Source organism: Sapajus apella, unplaced genomic scaffold, assembly GCF_009761245.1.
Source record: "Sapajus apella isolate SASKATOON/1434 unplaced genomic scaffold, GSC_monkey_1.0 scaffold4, whole genome shotgun sequence".
In the NCBI taxonomy this organism is placed as follows: Eukaryota; Metazoa; Chordata; class Mammalia; order Primates; family Cebidae; genus Sapajus; species Sapajus apella.
This window is the reverse complement of record NW_022436944.1, coordinates 52,321,167-52,342,250: the sequence shown is the minus strand read 5'-3', so window position 1 is coordinate 52,342,250 and position 21,084 is coordinate 52,321,167. Positions and strand designations below refer to the sequence as shown.

General features: G+C 42.0%; 1 pseudogene; it reads left to right on the top strand.

Annotated features, from left to right (window-relative positions):
* Nucleotides 1-18,786: 18,786 nt before the first annotated feature.
* LOC116538092 lies at nt 18,787-20,167 on the top strand (annotated as a pseudogene).
* Nucleotides 20,168-21,084: the final 917 nt, after the last annotated feature.

The following is a 21,084-nucleotide window of genomic DNA, read 5'->3' as shown; positions in this document are numbered from 1 at the left end:
CACCGCAACCTCCGCCTCCTGGGTTCAGGCAATTCTCCTTCCTCAGCCTCCTGAGTAGCTGGGATTACAGGCACGCGCCACCATGCCCAGCTAATTTTTTGTAGTTTTAGTAGAGACGGGGTTTCACCGTGTTGACCAGGATGGTCTCGATCTCTTGACCTCGTGATCCACCCGCCTCGACCTCCCAAAGTGCTGGGATTACAGGCGTGAGCCACCGCGCCCTGCAACAAAACAAATCTTGTCCTCTGATCATAAACTTCAGATTTATCTGTACATAGTATTTTGTATATACACTGCAGAAGCTATATAAGCCTCTGACTTTATTCAGAATTTGGCAAATAAAAGATAGGGGTTGAAGTTAACTATGTGGAGAAATCACCAAACAAGACTGTCACCGTGGCTCCAGGTCAGAAGGAGGCTGGCTAGTGGATAAGACTAGAAAATGAAAAGCAATAGGCCAATAGAAAGAGTCACAGCCCATGGAGAAATAAATTTTAATAGGTGGTAATACAAGTGAATTCCTTCTCTCCGCAAGGAATAAGCCAATTTTACATTGGCTTGTAAATTCATCTCAGCATTACTGACTGCTTATATATCTGGTTCTCTGATCATAAACCTTAGATTTATCTGTAGATAGTAATGTGTATACACACTGCAGAAACTCAGTGTCTTTTTGCAGTGTGATTTTCCAGCTGAGGTGAGGCGGGAGGATTGCTTGAGGCCAGGAGTTGAAGGTCAGCCAGGGCAACATAGCCAGACCCTGTTTCTACAAAAAATTTAAAAATTAGTCTGGCATGGTGGTACATTCCTGTAGTTCCAGTACTTGGAAGGCTGAGGTGAGAGGATCGCTTGAGCCCCGGGAATTGAAGCTGCAGTGAAGCCGTGAGCAGTGATGGTGCCTCACTCTACTCCAGCCTGTGCAACAGAGTGAAATCTTGTCTCAAAAAAACAACAACAACAAAACAAAACAAAACAAACAAAAAAACCCAGCAAATTTGTCCAACTTAGGATGAAAGGGGAAACATTTATTGATCAGTTCCTGCCCCTGCTAATCAGAAGTTGCTCCATGCACGTGCTGAATTAGTTTACAGAGGGTCAGGGCAGGAGATGCAAGGCTTGGTGAGATATTGGCTGAAACCTGTAAGTGGTCACTGCAGCAGTGGCTTAAACAAAAAGAATCCAAGACAGTAGTGTGTGAGTGTGTGAGCAAGTGCTTCCCAACCAGCCTCCAGGGATGGGGAGGAAGCCCTGATCTGCAGCATTTGCCAATTTCCTTCACAAGCATATTCCCACTGTAGTCGATTTCAAACAGCCAATGTGATGTCACTGGATTGAAGGGGTAAGGGATGTGCACAATGAACTCTTATAAGCTGGTGGAAGCCAGATCCAGCTCACCTCTGGAAGAGGATTTGAAGAGGCGCCCAAGACTTGTCTGATATTCTGTATTCACACTGCAGAAACTCAGTGTATTCTTTCAGACACACTATCATTCAGGATTCTTATGGTTGCAATGCAAATTGGAATTTATTGACTCACATGGTTAAAAGGTGCAGGGGTGGAGCTGACCAGACTCAGTTGCTCAAATGATGTTGAGAATTCCTCTTCATTGTTTACCTGTCCCTTTCCCCCTGTTGGCTTTCTTCTTAGGTAATCTCTTCTCTCATAGTGGCAACACGAACACCCACAACTTCAAGTTACCATGCTAGTAGCAAGGCATCTTCAGCAGAGAGCTGCTCTTTCTCATTAGTTCCAGGACTCAAAGCAGAAAGCCTAGAGTTTTTCTAGATTTGACCATATATTGTTACATACATATATACATATACACATGTACATGCATATTTGAGCCCTTCTATCTGCATAGATTTAATGTTGTGCATTCTATACACTTTTTTTCCCACGGGTCTTTTTTGTGTATATCTGACAGGCGCAGTGGCTCATGCCTGTAATCCTAGCACTTTGGGAGGCCGAGACAGGTGGATCACCTGAGGTCAGGAGTTTGAGACCAGCGTGGTCAACGTAGCAAAACCCTATCTACTAAAAATACAAAAATTAGCCAGGCCTGGTGACGGGTGCCTATAATCGCAGCTGCTGGGGAGGCTGAGAATCGCTTGAACTCAGGGGGCAGAGGTTGCAGTTAGCTGAGATCGGGCCACTTTACTCCAGCCTGGGTGAAAGGGCAAAACTCCATCTCGAAAGAAAAACAAAACAAAAAACAATTTATCTTAGGCATCGTTTCATAACTCTCATAAAAATCTTCCTTATTCCTTTTTATAGCTGCATAGCACTCTATTCTGTTTTGTGTTATAGATACTGTATAGTTTTCACAATCTTTTGTGCTGCAATGAGTAGCTATGTGCCTACACCTTTCCATATTTTTGTCAGGGCATTCTAAGATAGAGTCCTAGAGATAAGATTCCTGGGTGAAAAAATGAGTTCATATGTAACTGTGCTAGATACAGACAGATTCCTCCACATGGGCTTTACTAGTTTGCATTTCTCCGGGAACGTTTGAGTGTCTGTATCTGCATAAACTTGCCAAGAGAGCATGTTGTTAAACTTTTAGATTTTGTCAGTGTGGGAGATGAGAAATTGTCAGAATCAGTTTAATTTTCTCTTATGAACAAGGTTGAGCATCTTTTCATATGGTTAAAGGACATCGCATTTTCTTTTTTCTCGTGAAGTGTCTTTTAAAATCTCTAGTCCATTTTTCTATGAGGTTGTTGGTCTTTTTCTTCTCTCTACATTTCCTAGATCTCCCCTTTGGAAAGGTCTAGAAACAGGGATCAACCCAAGAGAAATGAGCACCCCAAGCATATACAGACGTATCTGTAAGCTCAGGTGTGAGTTTTTTGGCAAAGCTGGTCACAGGAGAGTCTACACAAGACGATGAATGTGGATTGATGGAGAGGCAGCGGTGCTGCAAGAGTAGGTGTCAAAGGAGTAGGTATTGAACAAGTCAGAGCCATGTGCCTGTATGACTGACTTATGCCTTCTAGGCACGCTTCATTTTAGTATCATATATACCACCACCATCTGATGATGGATTGCTGCACATGCCTCCCCTCATGGGTTGGCAGGTGTATTAGTCCATTCTCACACTGCTAGAAAGACATACCTGAGGCCAGGTATGGTGGCTCGTGCCTGTAATCCCAGCCCTTTGGGAGGCTGAGGCAGGTGGATCACTTGAGATCAGGAGTTCAAGACCAGCCTGGCCATCATGGCAAAACCCCATCTCTACTAAAAATACAAAAATTAGCCAGGCATGGTGGCAGGTGTCTGTAGTCCCAGCTACTAGGGAGGCTGAGTCAGGAGAATTGCTTGAACCCGGAAAGTGGAGGTTGCAGTGAGCCAAGACTGCACTACAGCATTTCAACCTGGGTGACAGAGTGACTCTGTCTCAAAAAAAAAAAAAAAAAGACAGCTGGGCATGGTGGCCCACGCCTGTAATCCCAGCACTTTTGGAGGCCGAGACAGGTGGATCACCTGAGGTTAGGAGTTCAAGACCAGCTTGGCCAACGTGGTGAAACCTCATCTCAACTAAAAATACAAAAAAATAGTGGGACGTCGTGGTGGGTGCCTGTAATCCCAGCTACTTCAGGTGGCTGAGGCAGGAGAATTGCTTGAACCTGGGAGGTGGAGGTTGCAGTTAGTCAAGATAGTGCCATTGCACTCCAGCCTGGGTGACAAGAGGAAACTCTGTCTCAAAAAAAAAAAAAAAAAAAAACAAAGAGATTTAATGATTGAATAGACTCTAATCACAGTTCTGCAGGCTGTACATGCTTCTGCTTCTGGAGAGGCCTCAGGAAACTTACAATCACTGCAGAAGGCGAAGGGGAAGCAGGCACATCTTCACATGGCTAGAGTGCAGTGGTGTGATATTGGCTCACTGCAACCTCCACCTCCCAAGTTCAAGCAATTCTCCTGCCTCACCCTCTCTAGTAGCTGGGATTACAGGCATCCGCTGCTGCATCCGGCTAATTTTTGTATTTTTTAGTAGAGACAGGGTTTCAACATCTTGGTCAGGCTGGTCTCGAACTTCTGACCTCATGATCCACCTACCTCAGCCTCCCAAAGTGCTGGGATTACAGGTGTGAGCCACTGTACCCAGCCATAAATTTTTACTTTTGTAGAGACAGGGTCTTACTGTGTTGCCCAGGCTGGTCTCAAACTCCTGGCCTTAAGTGATCCTCCTGCCTTGGCCTCCCAAAGTGCTGGGATTACAGGCATGAGCCACCGTGCCCAACCTTGCAATAGGAATTTTTAAGCTGTATTGTAATCTTATGGGACTATTGTTGTACATGTGGTTCATGATTGATTAAAAAATCATTATAAAGCACATGGCTATGCTTGACTTGCCATAGTCAAGCATTCAGTCTCTAACAGGGCTTAATAGTAAATCAGAAACGACTTCTTAAAAGGAGAATAATTAACAGCAAAAGACAGAATGACTTTGCTCCAGAATTATACACATCTGTGCTAAGATTCTCCTCCTGGGTCTCACCAGTGGCTTTGTCTAGTGCCTTAAAAATTTTTTTTTAACCAAAGAACATTCAAGTGTTATGTGTCCAAAGGCCCAAGTGGCACAGTGGCTTGTGTCACAGCCTGGATTTGCTGCAGAGGCTTTTATTGCTTTGGGACATCACTCAGAATTGGTACCTTTATGCTAAGTGGGTTGGAGCAGCACACCCAAATGTAGTAAGTTTGCTTTCAAAATCCCAAGAAGTGAAAACTATAAAATTCTTAGAAGAAAATAGGCATAAAATTTTGTAACCTTGGATCATGCCATAGTTTCTTATATGTAATACTAAGCCCAGCAACCAAAGAGAAAAATAGATAAAATGGACTTCCTCAAAATTAAATACTTTTGAACATCAAAGGACACTATAAAGAAAATGAAAAGACCACCCACAAAATGGGAGAAAACATTTGGAATATCATATATCTGATAGGGTCTAGTATCTAGAATATACTTAAAAACTCTTACAACTCTGTAATATAAAGATAGCCCAATTTAAAAATTGACAAAGAATCTAAACAGACATTTCCCTGAAGACATACAAGTGGCCATAAAGCACATGAAAAGATATTTAACGCTATTAATTGTTAGAGAAATGCAAATCAAAGTCGCAATGAGATACTGCCTCATACTCACTAGAATGGCTAAAACAAAAAAGATGGACAATAACAAGTGTTGTCAAAGATGTGGAGAAATTGCAACCCTCACATATTTCCTGGTCAAAATGTAAAACAGTACAACCACTTTTGTTAGCAGTTTGGAAGTTCATAAAAAACCTAAACATATGTTCAAGGCTGGGTGTGGTGGCTCACACCTCTAATCCAAGCACTTTGGGATGTTGAAGCAGGCGGATCTCTTGAGGCCAGGAGTTAGAGACTAGCCTGGCCAACATGGTAAAACCGTCTCTACTGAAAACGCAAAAAATTAGCCAGGCGTGGTGGCGCATGCCTGTAATACCAGTTACTTGGGAGGCTGAGGCAGGAGAATCACTTGAACCTGGAAGGTGGAGGTTGCAGTGAGCCAAGATCGTACGCACCACTGCACTCCAACTTGAGCGACAGAGTGAGATTGTCTCAAACAAACGAACAAAAAAGTCGCCTAAATACTTATACATAAATATTCATAGCAACATTATTCATAGTAGCCAAAAGGTGAAAACAACCCAAATGTTCATCAACAAATGACAGATACACAAAATGTGATATATCCATACAACGTGATGGTATTCAGCCATAAAAAGGAATGAAGTACTGATACACATGACAAATGGATTAGCCTTTAAAACATGTTAAGTGATAGAAGCCAGTCTGCAAAGGCCTCATACTGTGATTCTGTTTATAAGAAACACCCAAGGCCGGGCGCGGTGGCTCAAGCCTATAATCCCAGCACTTTGGGAGGCCAAGGCGGGTGGATCACGAGGTCAAGAGATCAAGACCATTCTGGTCAACAAGGTGAAACCCCGTCTCTACTAAAAATACAAAAATTAGCTGGGCATGGTGGCGCACGCCTGTAGTCCCAGCTACTCGGGAGGCTGAGGCAGGAGAATTGCTTGAACCCAGGAGGCAGAGGCTGCGTTGAACCGAGATTGCGCCATTGCACTCCAGACTGGGTAACAAGAGAGAAACCCCGTCTCAAAAAAAAAAAAGAAACTCCCAAAATAGGCAAATCTATAGACACAGAAAGATCAGTGATGGCCAGGGGTTCTGGGGAAGACTGCTAATAGGAATGGGCATTTTTGGGGGGTGATGAAAATCTTCTGGAATTCGATAGTGGTGATGACTGCACAACTCTGTAAATATACCGAAACCCATTGAATTGTACTTTCTTCTTCTTTAATCTGAAAATAATTCTTCAGTTTTTGTTTGTGGTTTATGACACTGACATCACCAAAGAACACAGGCTGGTTATTTTGTACAATATTCCTCGATTTGAACTTACCTGAAATTTCTTCATGGTTAGATTCAGATTATGCATTTTTGAGCAGAAATGATGTGCCGTTCTTAGTGTATCATTTCTGGAGACACATAACGTCAGTTTTCCTGATGTCAGTTTGTCCCAATAGTGATGACATTAACTTGGATCATTTGGTGAAGTTTGTCCAGGTCTTGCCACCGTCAAGGTACTATTTTTCTTTTTATAATTAACATGTAATTTGTGGGAAGATACTTTGATACTATGAAAATAACTTATTCTTCATCAAACTTTCACTCATTTATGATGTTCTAATCCTCTATGGTTTAAAATGACTTGTTTCTACTCAGACTAGAGACTTTTTAAATGTATTTGTGTTTTGCTCCTAAATTAACACTGCTAATTTTACAAAAGAATTTTTTTCAAGAAAATTCCTGATACTCTGAATGTCCTAATCAAAAGGGACGCATTCAGACTAAGAAAAGGTTTGCTACAAATAATTAAAAAACAGTAGGGGCCAGGTGCTGTGGCTCACACCTGTAATCTCAGCACTTTGGGAGGTTGACACAGGAAGATCACCTGAGGTTGGAAGATCAAGACCAGCCTGGTCAACATGGCAAAACTCTGTCTCTACTAAAAATACAAAAATTAACCTGACATGGTGGCAGGCACCTGTGATCCCAGCTACTCAGGAGGCTGAGGTGGGAGAATTGCTTGAACCCGGGAGGCGGAGGTTGCAGTGAGCCAAGATTCTGCCACTGCACCCCAGCCTGGGAGACGGAGTAAGACTCTTTCAAAGCAAACCAACGATCAAACCAGTAGAGTGCCTTCTCTTTTCTGTTCTCTTTTGTTTTCAAATGTAAACTCTATGTCTAGACACAGAAATGAACACACCATTGTTCAGTATAATTATATCCATTGTTTATGGGGCTGAATCAGTCTGGTGGGGGAGGATTGACTAATGAGGAGGTTCACAGAATTTCCTCCTTCCCACTCAAACATAGGCTGGAACAAATACAGGTTTGGAAATGTAAAATAATGTTTTCAATGCCTTTATTAAGCTTATTATTTGATTTCTTTTTATTGTAGTCGGGGTGATGGTGTGCGCAGATTTACACAAAAGCTGGTGGTTTAGGAGACATTCTGGAAATAAAATGCTATAGAAGGAAGTGATTGGGCTCCTTTGATTGATATTTTAGCAGCAATGCTTCCTGGCTACATGTGACCCTAACTTAAGCATTGTAAGCCTTAGTTTCCTCATCTGAAACATGGTGGGGGGGTTAATAGTAGTACTCAACTTATTGTTTAGCAAATTAAATGAGATATGTGAAGCAACTGCTGTGGAATAGGCACCTACTAAGTACTCTGCAATGTTTGTTATCATTATTGTTATCAATGAGCAGGTTTTTTTTTTTTTTTTTTTTTTTGGAGACAGGATCTCACTCTGTCCTGCAGGCTGGAGTGCAGTGGTATGATTTCAGCTCACTGTAACCTCTGCCCCTGTGCTCAAGTGCTCCTCCCACCTCAGCCTCCTGAGAGCTAGAACTACAGGTGTGCACTACCCTGCCTATTTTTTTGTATTTTTAGTAGAGACGGTGTCTCACTATGATGCCCAGGCTGATCTTGATCTCCTGAGCTCAAGCGATCTGCCCACCTCCACCTCCCTAATTGCTGGAATTATAGGCATGAGCCACTGGGCCCAGCCTACATTGAGCAGTTTTAATTGGGCTGGTGTTATCGTAGTGACAATGTTTTTAGAAGAAAGATTAAGACACTGCAAGGCTGAGTGCACAAGCTTAAAATCTTACCACTGCCCATTAATTCTACCAATATAGCCTCATCCCTTTCCGGCCGTGAAGGAATTTGTAGCTCCAGGTGTTACCAATTAAAAAGGCCTGAGGACATGACCACCCTCCTGAGCTGCCTCAGAGGGCTGGGTCCTGGAAGGGACAGGAGCGGAGGCAGGAGAACACTAGCTCTAGAAGAATGGTTAAGGGAGTGGCCACAGCACCCAATGCCTGCATTTAAATCTCACTGCCAGGAACAAGTGGTGTGAGCTTTCATTATTTGTATTACTATGATACTTTAGTATCCTCATTTGTAAAAAGAGTCATATTAATTACTCGTTACTAACAAAAGAAAAGCAAACAAGTTTTTTTTTTTTTTTTTTTTTTTTTTTTTTAGACAGGGTCTTGCTCTGCCACCCAGCCTGGAGTGTAATGGCTCGATCTCGGCTCACTGCAACCTCTGCCTCCCGGGTTCAAGCTCCTGCCTCAGCCTACCAAGTAGCTGGGATTACAGGCATCCACCATCAGGCCTGGCTAATTTTGGTATTTTTAGCAGAGATGGGGTTTCACCACATTAGCCAGGCTGGTCTTGAACTCCTGACCTCAAGTGATCTGCTCACCTCAGCCTCCCAAAGTGCTGAGATTACGGGTGTGAGCCACTGCGCCTGGTGCAAACAGAAGTTTAATAGCAGCATATCTCCTGTACATATGAGAGATACCCAGAGAAAGGAGTAAATCTCTAGAGTAGATCTCAAAAAGCTGTCTTAGAGTTCAGGCTTAAATATCATGTTTCCTGAGACAAAGGAAGAAGGATATGGGGAAAGCCTGGTTAGGAAGAGATGACCAAGAAAAGCATCTTAATAAGGGCAAGGTTTGTTATGACTTTTCTTTTTAAGACAGGGTCTCACTCTATTGCCCACGCTGGAGTGCAATGGCTCTATCAGCTCACTAGAGCCTTGACCTCCTGGGCTCAGGTGATCCTCCCGCCTCAGCCTTCCAAGTATCTGGGACTATAGGCGTGCACCACCATGCCCGGCTGAGTTTTGTATTTTTTGTGAAATGGGGTTTTGCCATGTTGCCCAGGCAGGTCTTGAACTCCTAGGCTCAAGCCATTAGCCCACCTTGGCCTCCCAAAGTGCTGGGATTATAGGCATGAGCCACCACACCCTGCCTGTTATGACATTTTAAGTCAATTATTTCTCCATTGATGAGAGTCTCTAGTGATTTAGTTATCCTTCTCTTTCTGGTGCAGAAAGAAAGACACCCTTAAAAATGGAGATTTCCTTTATAAATGTCAGTTTGTCTTACAAAAGCATAACTTGGCCGCGCGCAGTGGCTCAGGCCTGTAATCTCAGCACTTTGGGAGACTGAGGCTGCTGGATCACCTGAGGTCAGGAGTTCAAGACCAATCTGGCCAATATAGTGAAACCCTGTCTCTACTAAAAATACAAAAAAATTAGTCGGGTGTGGTGGCAGGCGCCTGTAGTCCCAGCTACTGGGGAGGCTGAGGCAGAAGAATCGCTTGAACCCGGGAGGCGGGGGTTGCAGTGAGCTGAGATCTCGCCACAGTACTCCAGCCTGGGCAAAAGGCTGAGACTCCATCTCAAAAAAAAATAAAAATAAAAAACATAATAGGGAAAACTAAAATTTAGGGATTTTAAGGCATCATTTAGCTGATTAAATTGAGATGAGGGAAAAAGTGGAGATCAGTAGAATTCCTTTTCTCTGTAGAAAATAGCTTCATTATTTTGGGGGAAACGATGCATGTTCAGTGCAAAAGATTCCAATGTTACAGCTAAGTACAAAGAAGAGGGTAAGATTCCCCCAGATTTCACTTTTCACTTCTAATTTCCATTAACATTTTGATATGTACATTTCTATGTCCCCTCTTGACATATTTATAGATAGGCTTAATGTGGCACTGTCTCAGCCAGGGAATATGAGTGAGTGTGGGGTTTTAGAGTTCCCACAGAATCTTCATCAGCTTTACTCCAACCAATTACTTGATATAGCCAACTGGGAGATTTTTCAATCATATTAAGGTGCTATGCAATTATAAGGTCAAGTCTTCTTGTTTGCCCCAACTCCCTTCCAATCAGATTTTTTTTTTTTTTTTTTTTTTTTTTTTGAGACGGAGTTTCGCTCTTGTTACCCAGGCTGGAGTGCAATGGCGTGATCTCGGCTCACCGCAACCTCCGCCTCCTGGGTTCAGGCAATTCTCCTTCCTCAGCCTCCTGAGTAGCTGGGATTACAGGCACGCACCACCATGCCCAGCTAATTTTTTGCATTTTTAGTAGAGATGGGGTTTCACCATGTTGACCAGGATGGTCTCGATCTCTTGACCTCGTGATCCACCCGCCTCGGCCTCCCAAAGTGCTGGGATTACAGGCTTGAGCCACCGCGCCCGGCCCCAATCAGATTGTTATGTACACATCCAGCCCACCTATATAGAAATTCTGAAACTGCTCAATTGCATGTTTTTCTGAGAGTGTCCATCCAAGTCATTTTGTAATTTGATTTTCTCACCAATAATATTTCTGGAATATTTGTCTCTAGTATATAAACACAGACTTTTAAAAGCTCCCACACATTTCCCTTCTAAGAACATCTTCAGCATCCTCAAGACAAGCCAGTTGGTCTCTTACATAGACTTTGCTCCATCTAACTGATGCCTTGGAAATTGGGAACAGCTGATTGGAACCCATTACGCACATTTTGGTCTGCGTTTGATCCCTGTGTTCTATTGTTCACTCTTACTATAGACACTGATGAGAACAATTAGTTTCTCAATGATTGTATTAGTCAGGATTTGCTTCAATAATGTTGCATAACAGACAACTCCCAAATGTCAGTGATTCATAAGAACTGGTCTGTGCGCTGCCTGGGGGTTGGCCAGGCTCACTTGTCTTAGGTTTGGGTCTTTTCTATGTGTTTCTCATTCCAGGACCCAGGCTGAGCGGGCAATGGCTACTTGGACCATTCTCTCCTTAAAGTAAAAGGGAGAAATGCAGGAGGCCATGCAAATTTCACAAGCTCATATAAAGTCTCTGGTCAGATATAGGATATGATACGTCCACCCACACCCAACATCAATTAGGTGGAGAAGCATATTTTAGATATAGTAAACCACAGCAAGCTTGGGGAAAGAAGAAGGAATTGTGAAACAAAAATACTGTGTACCGCAGAGACTAATCAGGATGGACAATAAAAGAAAATTTAGCCTGAGCCCTACTGCTGTGCCTTATAAACACAATCTGAACCTTTATCTCCTCAGAAGTGCAACACCTTCACCTCGTGTATCCTGAAGTCCCTTGATGCAGGCTCCTCTCTAATCATATTCATTCTGCCTTTATATTTGATAAGCTTTTTGCCCTTTAGGGTCATGAATAGCACCTGGGGCTGTAAAAATGAAAAAGGTTAAACTTCCATATCAACTTTTGAATGTTGAGATAACTATTTTCACTTTTCCCCTTCCTTGCCAAAGTTACACGGATCAGCAAAGATTTCTGAAATTTCTCTGTGAATAAAAACAAAGAGTATTGTTGCCAGGCAACAAATAAATAGAGAGAATTATTTTTATGCTTTCTGGAAAGTGTAGCATCTTCTGCATTGTTTCCTGGGAGAGCCCCAGTCACTGTTCTTGTTTTTTGTTTTTCTTAAAGACAGGGTCTTGCTCTGTCACCCAGACTAGAGTGCAATGGCAAAATCGTGGCTCACTACAGCCTTGATTTCCTGGGCTCAAACAATCCTCTCACCTCAGCCTCCCTAGTAGTTGTTCCTAAAGGTATGTGCCACCAGGCTCGGCTAATTTGTTTTGTTTTGTTTTGTTTTTGAGACAGATCTTGTTCTGTTGCCCAGGCTGGAGCACAGTGGTGCGATCTTGGCTCATTGCAACCTCTGCCTCCTGAGTTCAAGTGATTTTCTTGCCTCAGCCTCCCGAGTAGCTGGAATTACAGGCGTGTGCCTCCATACCCAGCTAATTTTTTGTATTTTTAGTACAGATGGAGTATTACTGTGTTGGCCAGACTGGTCTTGAACTCCCGACCTCAGATGATCTGCCTGCCTTGGCCTCCCAAAGTGCTGGGATTACAGGCATCAGCCACCTTGCCCAGCAATGTTCTGATTTCTAAAGTTCTTCCCAAGAAATTAATAAGAGAGAATACCCAAGACAATTCAGAAAAAGTAAAGGAAATTTGGGCAAAGCAGAGTTCAAGGAGTAGTCCTATCAGATATTAACACACATGTAAAAGATAAAAAAAAGAAACTTGTGGCTCTGTTGAAAAAATAGCCAGTCAAATAGCATAGAATAGGTAGGTATGATTAAGAAGACATTAAAAAATAACTGGAGAGGCCGGGCATGGTGGCTCATGCCTGTAATCCCAGCAGTTTGGGAGACTGAGGTGGACGGATCATTTGAGGTCAGGAGTTTGAGAACAGCCTAGCCAAGATGGTGAAACCTCTTTCTACTGAAAATACAAAATTTAGCCAGGTGTGGTGGCACGTACCTGCAGTCCCAGCTACTCAGGAGGCTAAGGCAGGAGAATCACTTACGCCCAGGGGGTAGAGGTTGCAGTGAGCCGAGATTGCACCACTGCATCCCCAGCCTGGGTGACAGAGCCAGACTCTATATTTAAAAAAAAAAAAAAAAAATTGGAGAAAAGAAGATGTATAAATGACCCATAAACACCCAAAAAGATACTCAACATCATTAGCCACCGGGAAAGAAAACCACAAGGAGCTACCCCTTCACACCCAATAGGATGATATTATTAAAAAGACAGATTGGGAGGCAGAGATGGGCGAATCACCTGAAGTCAGGAGTTTAAGACCAGCCTCACCAACATGGCAAAAACCTATCTCTCCTAAAAATACAAAAATTAGCCAGGTGTGATGACCGGTGCCTGTAATCCCAACTAGTTGAGAGGCTAAGGCATGAGAATGGCGTAAACCCGAGAGGCCGAGGTTGCAGTGAGCTGAGATTGCACCACTGCACTCCAGCCTGGGTGACAGAGCGAGACTCCATTTCAAAAAGAGAAAGAAAGACAGATAATGACAAGAGTTAGTGATGATATGGAGAAATCAGACCCTATTAGTGGAGATGTAAAATAGTGCAGCCATTTTGAGAAATAGTCTGTCAGTTCTTCAAAAGGTTAAATATTGAGTTGCCACTTGACTCAGCAATTTTACTTCTGGGTACATATTCCTAAAAAAGTTGAAAACATATATCCATACACATACACAAATGTTCATAGCAACATTATTTATAATAACCAAAAAGTAGAAACAACCCAAATATCCATCAACTGATGAATGGATAAAATATGATATATCCGTACAATGGAATATTATTGTGTAAGGTCTTTTAGGCTGACTGACTACACCATGGACTGCATGGTAACCTCTGTGACCTGCATTTACATCTCCAGATAAGTTCCTGGAACTAGAAAGTCTGAAGTAACTGGAAAACCTCAAAAGGAGAAGAATGACCAACCCCTGCAGTGCCTAATTAACTTTGAGACATTCTTCTATTGTTCCTTATTCCCGCCTCAACCAATAAGGCAACTGGACTTTGTATCCTGACTTCAGACCCTACGACCCCCTCCCAGCTTGCAAAAACCACCCTGAACTGTAACTTCTGTAACTTTCTACTGCCTACCCCAAACCTATAAAACCAACCCCTATCCCACAGCCCTCTGCTGACTCTTTTCAGACTCGGCCCACCCACACCCAGGTAAATAACCAGCCATGTTGCTCACACAAAGCCTGTTTGGGGGTTCTCTTCATTCAGAGCATGTTTTAACAATTTGGCTCTAAAAAGAAATGAAGTAGAGTTACATGCTATAGCATGGATGAATCTTTTTTTTTGAGACAGAGTTTTGATCTTGTTGCCCAGGCTGGAATGCAATGGCATGATCTCGGCTCACTGCAACCTCTGCCTCCTGGGTTCAAGTAATTCTCCTGCCTCAGCCTCCCAAGTTGCTGGGAGTACAGGCACATGCCACCATGCCCAGCTAATTTTGTATTTTTAGTAGATGGGGTTTCACCATGTTGGCCAGGCTGGTCTTGAACTCCTGACTTCAGGTGATCTGCCCGCCTCGGCCTCCCAAAGTGCTGGGATTACAAGTGTGAGCCACCTCATTCAGCCTGGATGAACCTGACAAATATTACACTGGGTGAAAGAGGCCAGTTACAGAAAACCACATGTGATATAATAAACAATAAATATTTGGTCTCTGACTCCAGTTTCTGACACAAAGTTCCTAAAACTCTTGGAATCTCTGGAGTAATGAGTGTCTTTTACAGGCTGATGAAATGACTGGTGGCTGATATCTCCTAGATAGCATTAGAATGGGGGATAGTTACCGGAAGACAAGGCATGATTAGAGGGTTGGATGTTTCATTCCTACTCCCAACCTCCCGGGAGGGGAGAGGGGCAGGAGATTGAGTTAATCATCAATGACCAATGATTTAATCAATCATGGATAAGTAATGAAATCTCCATAAAGTCCCCCAAATGTTGGGTTTCAAGAGTTTTCAAGCAGGTGAACACATGGAGGTGCTGGGAGGGTGGTATGTCCAGAGAGGACATAGAAACTCTGTTCCCCTTCCCTGTCTCTTCCTGGCTTGTATCCTTTATAATAAACCAGTAATAGCAAGTAAAGTGTTTCCCTGAGGTTTGTGAGACATCCTAGTAAATTACTGGGCCTGAGTAGGGGCTCACGAGAACCTCTGATTTATAGCCAGGTGGTCGGAAGTAAAGGTGGGAACCTTAGACTTGCAATTGGTGTCTGAAGTAGGGATGATCCTGTATGAGTGAGTCCTTAACTTGGTGTGATACTAATTCTGTGTAGATAGTGTCATATTTAAATTGAGTTGTTAGACACCCAGTTAGTGTCTGGAGAGTTGGATAATTGGTTGGTATTAGGAAAAAACCCCACACATTTTGTGTCTGAAGTGTTAGTGAGCAAAAATAACTCACCTCATATTGCATACTCCTCATATGAAATATACAGAATAGGCAGGTCTATAGAGACAGAAAGTAGATTCGTGGTTGCCTAAGGCTGGAATGGTTGGGAGAAAATGAAGGGTGACTGCTATAAAGGATATGGGTTTCTTTCGGGGTGATGAAAATGTTCTAAAATTATTGTGTTGATAGTGTCACTAAGAACCACTGAATTGTACATTTTAAATGTGTAAATTGTATGGTATGTGAATTACATCTCAATAAAGCTGTCATAAAATAATAATTGGGGACAGTTAGCCAGCCTTTTATTCAGGCTGCAAAATAAATAATAAATAATGGATGATGGGAAAATGGATTAGTAACTTCAAAATTGTTTCCAAATGAGCATGCATTAAATATAAAAAGCTAAAAACAGGCCAGGCGCGATGGCTCACACCTGTAATCCCAGCATTTTGGGAGGCTGAGGTGGGTGGGTCACCTGAGGTCAGGAATTCAAGACCAGTCTGGCCAACATGGTAAAACCCCGTCTCTACTCAAAAAACAGAAATTAGCCGGATATGGTGGTAGGCGCCTGTAATCCCAGCTACTCAGGATGCTGAGGCAAGAGAATTGCTTGAACCTGGGAGGGGGAGATTGCAGTGAGCCGAGATTGTGCTATTGCACTCCAGCCTGGTGGACAAGAGCAAGACTAAGTCTAAAAAAAAAAAAAAAAAAAAAAAAGAGGTAGAAGAGGCAAACTGGATCTCCACATTCAAAAGAATGAAGTTGAACTCTTATGCCATATAGAAAAATTAATATATCAAAGGTCTAGAAAAGAAACAAGAATTAACTCAAAATGAATCAAAGCTCTAAACATAAGAGCAACACTATAAAACTCTTAGACAAAAACAGGGAAAAACTTCAGGACATTGAATTTGGCAATGATATCTTGGATACGACACCAAGCACACAGGCAATCAAAGAAAAAATAGATAAACTGAACTCATCAGAAGTAAAAACTTTTATGCATCAAAGACACTATCAACAGAGTGAAAAGGTAACCCACGATATGGGAGAATATATACGCAAATCATATATCTGACAAGGGATTAATGTCCAGAATGTATAAAGAACTCGTAAGTCAAGAACATGACAACAAACAACCTGATTTTTTAAAAGGCACAGGAATTAAATAGGTATTTCTCCAAAGAAGATATATAGGCAGGTGTGTACATTTTGGGAGGCCAAGGCAGGAGGACTGCTTCAGGCCAGGAGTTCAAGATCAGCCTGTGAAACACAGTGAGATGCTGTCTCTATTAAAAATTATAAAACGAAACAAAAATGAAGATATACAAATGAGCAGTAAGCACACGAAAAGATGCCCAAGACCACTAATCGTCAGGAAAATGCAAATCAGAAACACAGTGAGACACCACTTCACAAACATCAAGATGGCTATTATTAAAAAAAAAAAAAAAAAAAAAAAAGACAGAAAATGACAAATGTTGGTAAGGATGTAAAGAAGCAGGGACCCAGGTAATTTGGGGTAGGAATGGAAAATGGTTTGGCGGCAGTAAAAAGCTGGTGGTTCCTCAAAAAGTTAAACGTAAATTAGCTGTATGACCCTATAATTTCATTCCTAAATATTAGCCAAACGAATTGAAAATAAGCACTCAAGTACATGTACACATTCATAGCAGCACTATTCACAATAGCTAAAAAGTAGAAAAAATCTGTCAGTCAATGGAGAATAAACATATTATGGAATATTCATACAATGGAATATTACTCAGCCATAAAAATAAAAAACTGATATATGCTGCAACATGGATGACCTCCAAAATATCATGCTAAGTGAAAGAAATCAGACACAAAATGTCACATTTTATACAATTCCACTTATATGAAATATCCAGAATAGATAAATCCACAGAGACAGGCTCAAGCGATCCTCCCACCTCAGCTCTCCAAGTGGCTGGGACTATAGACGCATGCCACTGTGTCCAGCTAATTCTTTATTTTTATTTTTTGTAGAGATGGGGTTTCATCATGTTGCCCAGGCTAGTCTCAAACTCTTAGGCTTAAGTGATCAGTCCACCTCAGCCCCACAATGTGCTGGGATTACAGATGTGAGCCACTGTGCCCAGCCAAAAGGGTTACCTTTTAATCAGAAAGGCCACACTCGAGCTGGGCACAGTGGTACATGCCTAGTCCCAGCTACTCCGGAGGCTGGGGTAGGAGGATCGCTTGAGCCCAGGAGTTCAAAGCCAGCCTAGGCAACATGGTGATACCTCATCTTTTGAAAGAAAAAAAAAAAAAGTAAAAAAAGGTCACACCTGGAGAGTCCAGTTTTAGACATGTTGAGTTGGAAGTACCTACAAAGTGGAGATGTTCAGGAAGCCTCTGGGTATAAGGCCCTGGAACTTAAGAGAAAACTTTAGGCTAGAGAGAAAGTTTTAGGGAAATTAGTACAGAGTTACTAACTGGAGCTGTGGAATTAGATGAGCTCTGTCAGAGAGTACCTTCACATTACCCTGTTAGAAAACAAAGTAAGAAAAACAACCAACTGTTTCTTTATGGACAAATCACCAATTTGGCAAGGTAGTAAACTTGGTGAATAACTCAGACTTTCTTCCTTTGAAATGTTGTTACGTTTTAAATTTCCAATAAACCAAATTGGTTAGGTCACCAAATGGTCTACATGATAAATTACACATATGTGTTATTCTAGGAGTGTCAACCTAAGTGTCACCAGTGGTTGTGGCAGAGACCGATGGTAGCCTTCTATAATCTTCCTCCTCCTTAGCATTAAGAATCCTAATTATCTTGGCACACTGATGCCCAGAGCACTAATTCATTCTCTTCATTTGCTATAGAGCTATTGAGATTTCCTATTTCCATGTTGTTAACATGCAATTATTCATAATAGTCCCTTATAACCTTTTCTATTTCTGTAAACTCTGTAATCATGTTCCCTCTTTGATTCCTAATTTTAGAAACCTGCATCTTCTCTCTTTTTCCCTAGTCTTGCTAAAGATTTATCAATTTTGTTGCTCTTTTTAAAGAACAAGCTTTTGATTTTGGTTATTTTCTCCATGACTTTTCTGTATTGCATTTATTTCTGCTTGAATCTTTATTATTTCCTTCTTCCGACTTGCTTTGGGTTTAATTTGTTCTTCTTTTTTTAGTTTCATAACGAGGAAGGTTGGCAATTGTTTTGACATCTTTCTTTTTTTAAACTGTAAGTGTTTACAGCTATAACTTTCCTGTTAGCACTGTTTTATCTGAATCCCACAAGTTTTGGAATATTGTGTTTTTTTTATTCAACTCAAAGTACTTTCTAATTTCACCAGTGATTTCTCTTTTGACCCTTTAGTTATTTATCAGTGTATTGTTTCGTTTTCACATATTTGCAAATTCCCCAGATTTCCTTGTTATTGAATTCAATTTTATCCCATTGTGATTAGAGAAGATAATTTGAATGATTTCAATCCATTTAAATTTTTAACATTTTTGATACTGGGGAGGCTGAGGAGGGAGGATCACTTGAGCCCAGGGGTTAAGTCCAGCATGGGCAAACTAGTGAGATCTGTCTCTCTTTAAAAGAAAATACACCCTCCCTCCCCAGGATGGCTGCTGAAGATGAGTTCTGTTGCCGCAGCTCCCAGAGCTGCTCGAAACCGGCAGCTTCTGGACAGAGTAGAAGTAGCGACCGAAACCTCCGGTTACCGGATAGTCCAGGAGAAGGTGTCCAAGCACCTGGACCTCCTTGAGAAGGCTGCTGAAATGTGATCGCAGCTCAACTTGTTCAGCCAAAATGAAGATTTGGAAGAGATTGCTTTCACCGACCTGAAGTACCTGTTGGTGGCAGCATTTCAAAAAGCCCTCACCATGAAACAAGTCAACCCAAGCCAGAGTCTAGATCATTTGCAGCGGGCTCGAGAATACTTTATGAACTACTTAACTCAGTGCCATTACTACCATGTTGCAGAGTTTGAGCTGCCCAAAAGCAAGAACTCAGCTTAAAATCACACTGCTAATTCCTCCATGGCTTATCCTAGCCTTGTTGCTATTGCATCTCAGAGACAGGCTAAAATAGACACAAGCACAAGGAGCTGGAGCATAGGTTGTCTGCAATGAAATCTGCTGTGGAAAGCAGTCAAGCAGATGATGAGCATGTTCATGAATACTGTCTTCTTCACCTTCAGAGATGTGGATTGATATCAGCTCAGAAGAGATTGAGAGCATTCACTAGGAAATAAAAATCCTGAGAGAAAGAGACCCTTTAAGAGAGGCATCAACTTCTAACTCATCTCTCCAGGAGAGGCCTCCAGTGAAACTCTTCATTCTCACTCAGAACGTGGCCCAAGTCAGAGTATTTGGAGCTGATTATCCAAGCCTGGCAACCATGATGGTGAGTGACTGGTATGAACAACATCGGAAATATGGAATATTACCAGATCAGGGAATAGGCAAGGCAACACCAGAGGAATTCAGAAAAGCAGCTCCATGCTTGCTTCGGCAGCACATATACTAAAATTGGAATGATACAGTAAAGCTCAGCAATAGGCAGATCAAGAAGAAAAGGAGGAAGAGGATGATGAACAAACACTCTACAGAGCTCGGGAGTGGGATAACTGGAAGGACACCCATCCTAGGGGTGATGGCAACCAACAGAACATGGGCTGATCTTCCCACAACACAACAGGACTGCAGGGTGCACACCTCCCCCACCAAGGAAAACCATGGAGTCCTCCCCTCCCTGGGCTCCCACTGCAGCTGTGTACAAGGAAGGCAAAGATGCTAAAGATTGCTTTGCCTTGAATGAAGTATCAAGTGATTAAGTGTGTAGTTGTGCCGTAGATGATGTGAGCCAGCACTCTTGTTTTGGCATCATCGTCATCATGTTGTATTCCAATCTTAAGTGGAAAGAAAAGAGTGCTGAGAAATGGCTCTGTATAATCCATGGCTGTCTGAATTCTCTGAAAAAATAATAAAAGTCCCTTCTATTAAAAAGAAAAAAAGAAAATACAGTGATAGATTTTGATATGCATTTTATGATCTAACATATGTTCTGTCGTAGAGAATGGTCCATACGTACTTTAGAAAAATGCGCATTCTGTTGTTGTTGGGTGTTCTGTAGATGTCTATTCGACCTCGTTGGTTTATAGTATTACTCAAGTCTTCTACTTTCCTTTTGATCTTCTGTCTAGTTGTTTTATCCATTACTGAATGTGAACTATTGAAGTCTCCAACTCTTATTGTTGAATTGTCTACTTTTTCTTTAATTCCGTCAGTTTTTGTTTCATTTACTTTTTAGCTCTATTATTAGGTTAATGCATATTTGTAATTGCTATACTTTCTTGAGGGATTGACTCTTTTATCATTAGAGAATGGCCTCTGTCTCTAGTAACAGTTATTTGTCTTAAGTCTATTGTGTCTTATGTTAATACAGCCATTTTAGCTCTCTTTTGGTTACTCTTTGCGTGGTATATATTTTCCCATCCTTTTGCTTTTAAGCTCTTTATATCTTGAATCTAAAATGTGTCTCTTGAAGGATGAAATAATGGCATTTGCAGCAACCTGGATGGAATTGGAGACCATTATTCTAAGTGAAGCTACCCGGGAATGGAAAACCAAACATCGTATGTTCTCACTCATAAGTGGTAGCTAAGCTATGAGGATGCGAAGGCATAAGAATGGTGCAATAGGCGGGGGGCGGTGGCTTATGCCTGTAATCCCAGGACTTTGGGAGGCTGAGGCAGGTGAATCACCTGAAGTTGGGAGTTCAAGACCAGCCTGATCAACATGGAGAAATCCCATCTCTACTAAAAATACAAAAAATTAGCCAGGCGTGGTGGTGCATGTCTGTAATCTCAGATACTCAGAAGGCTGAGGCAGGAGAATCACTTGAACCTGGGAGGCAG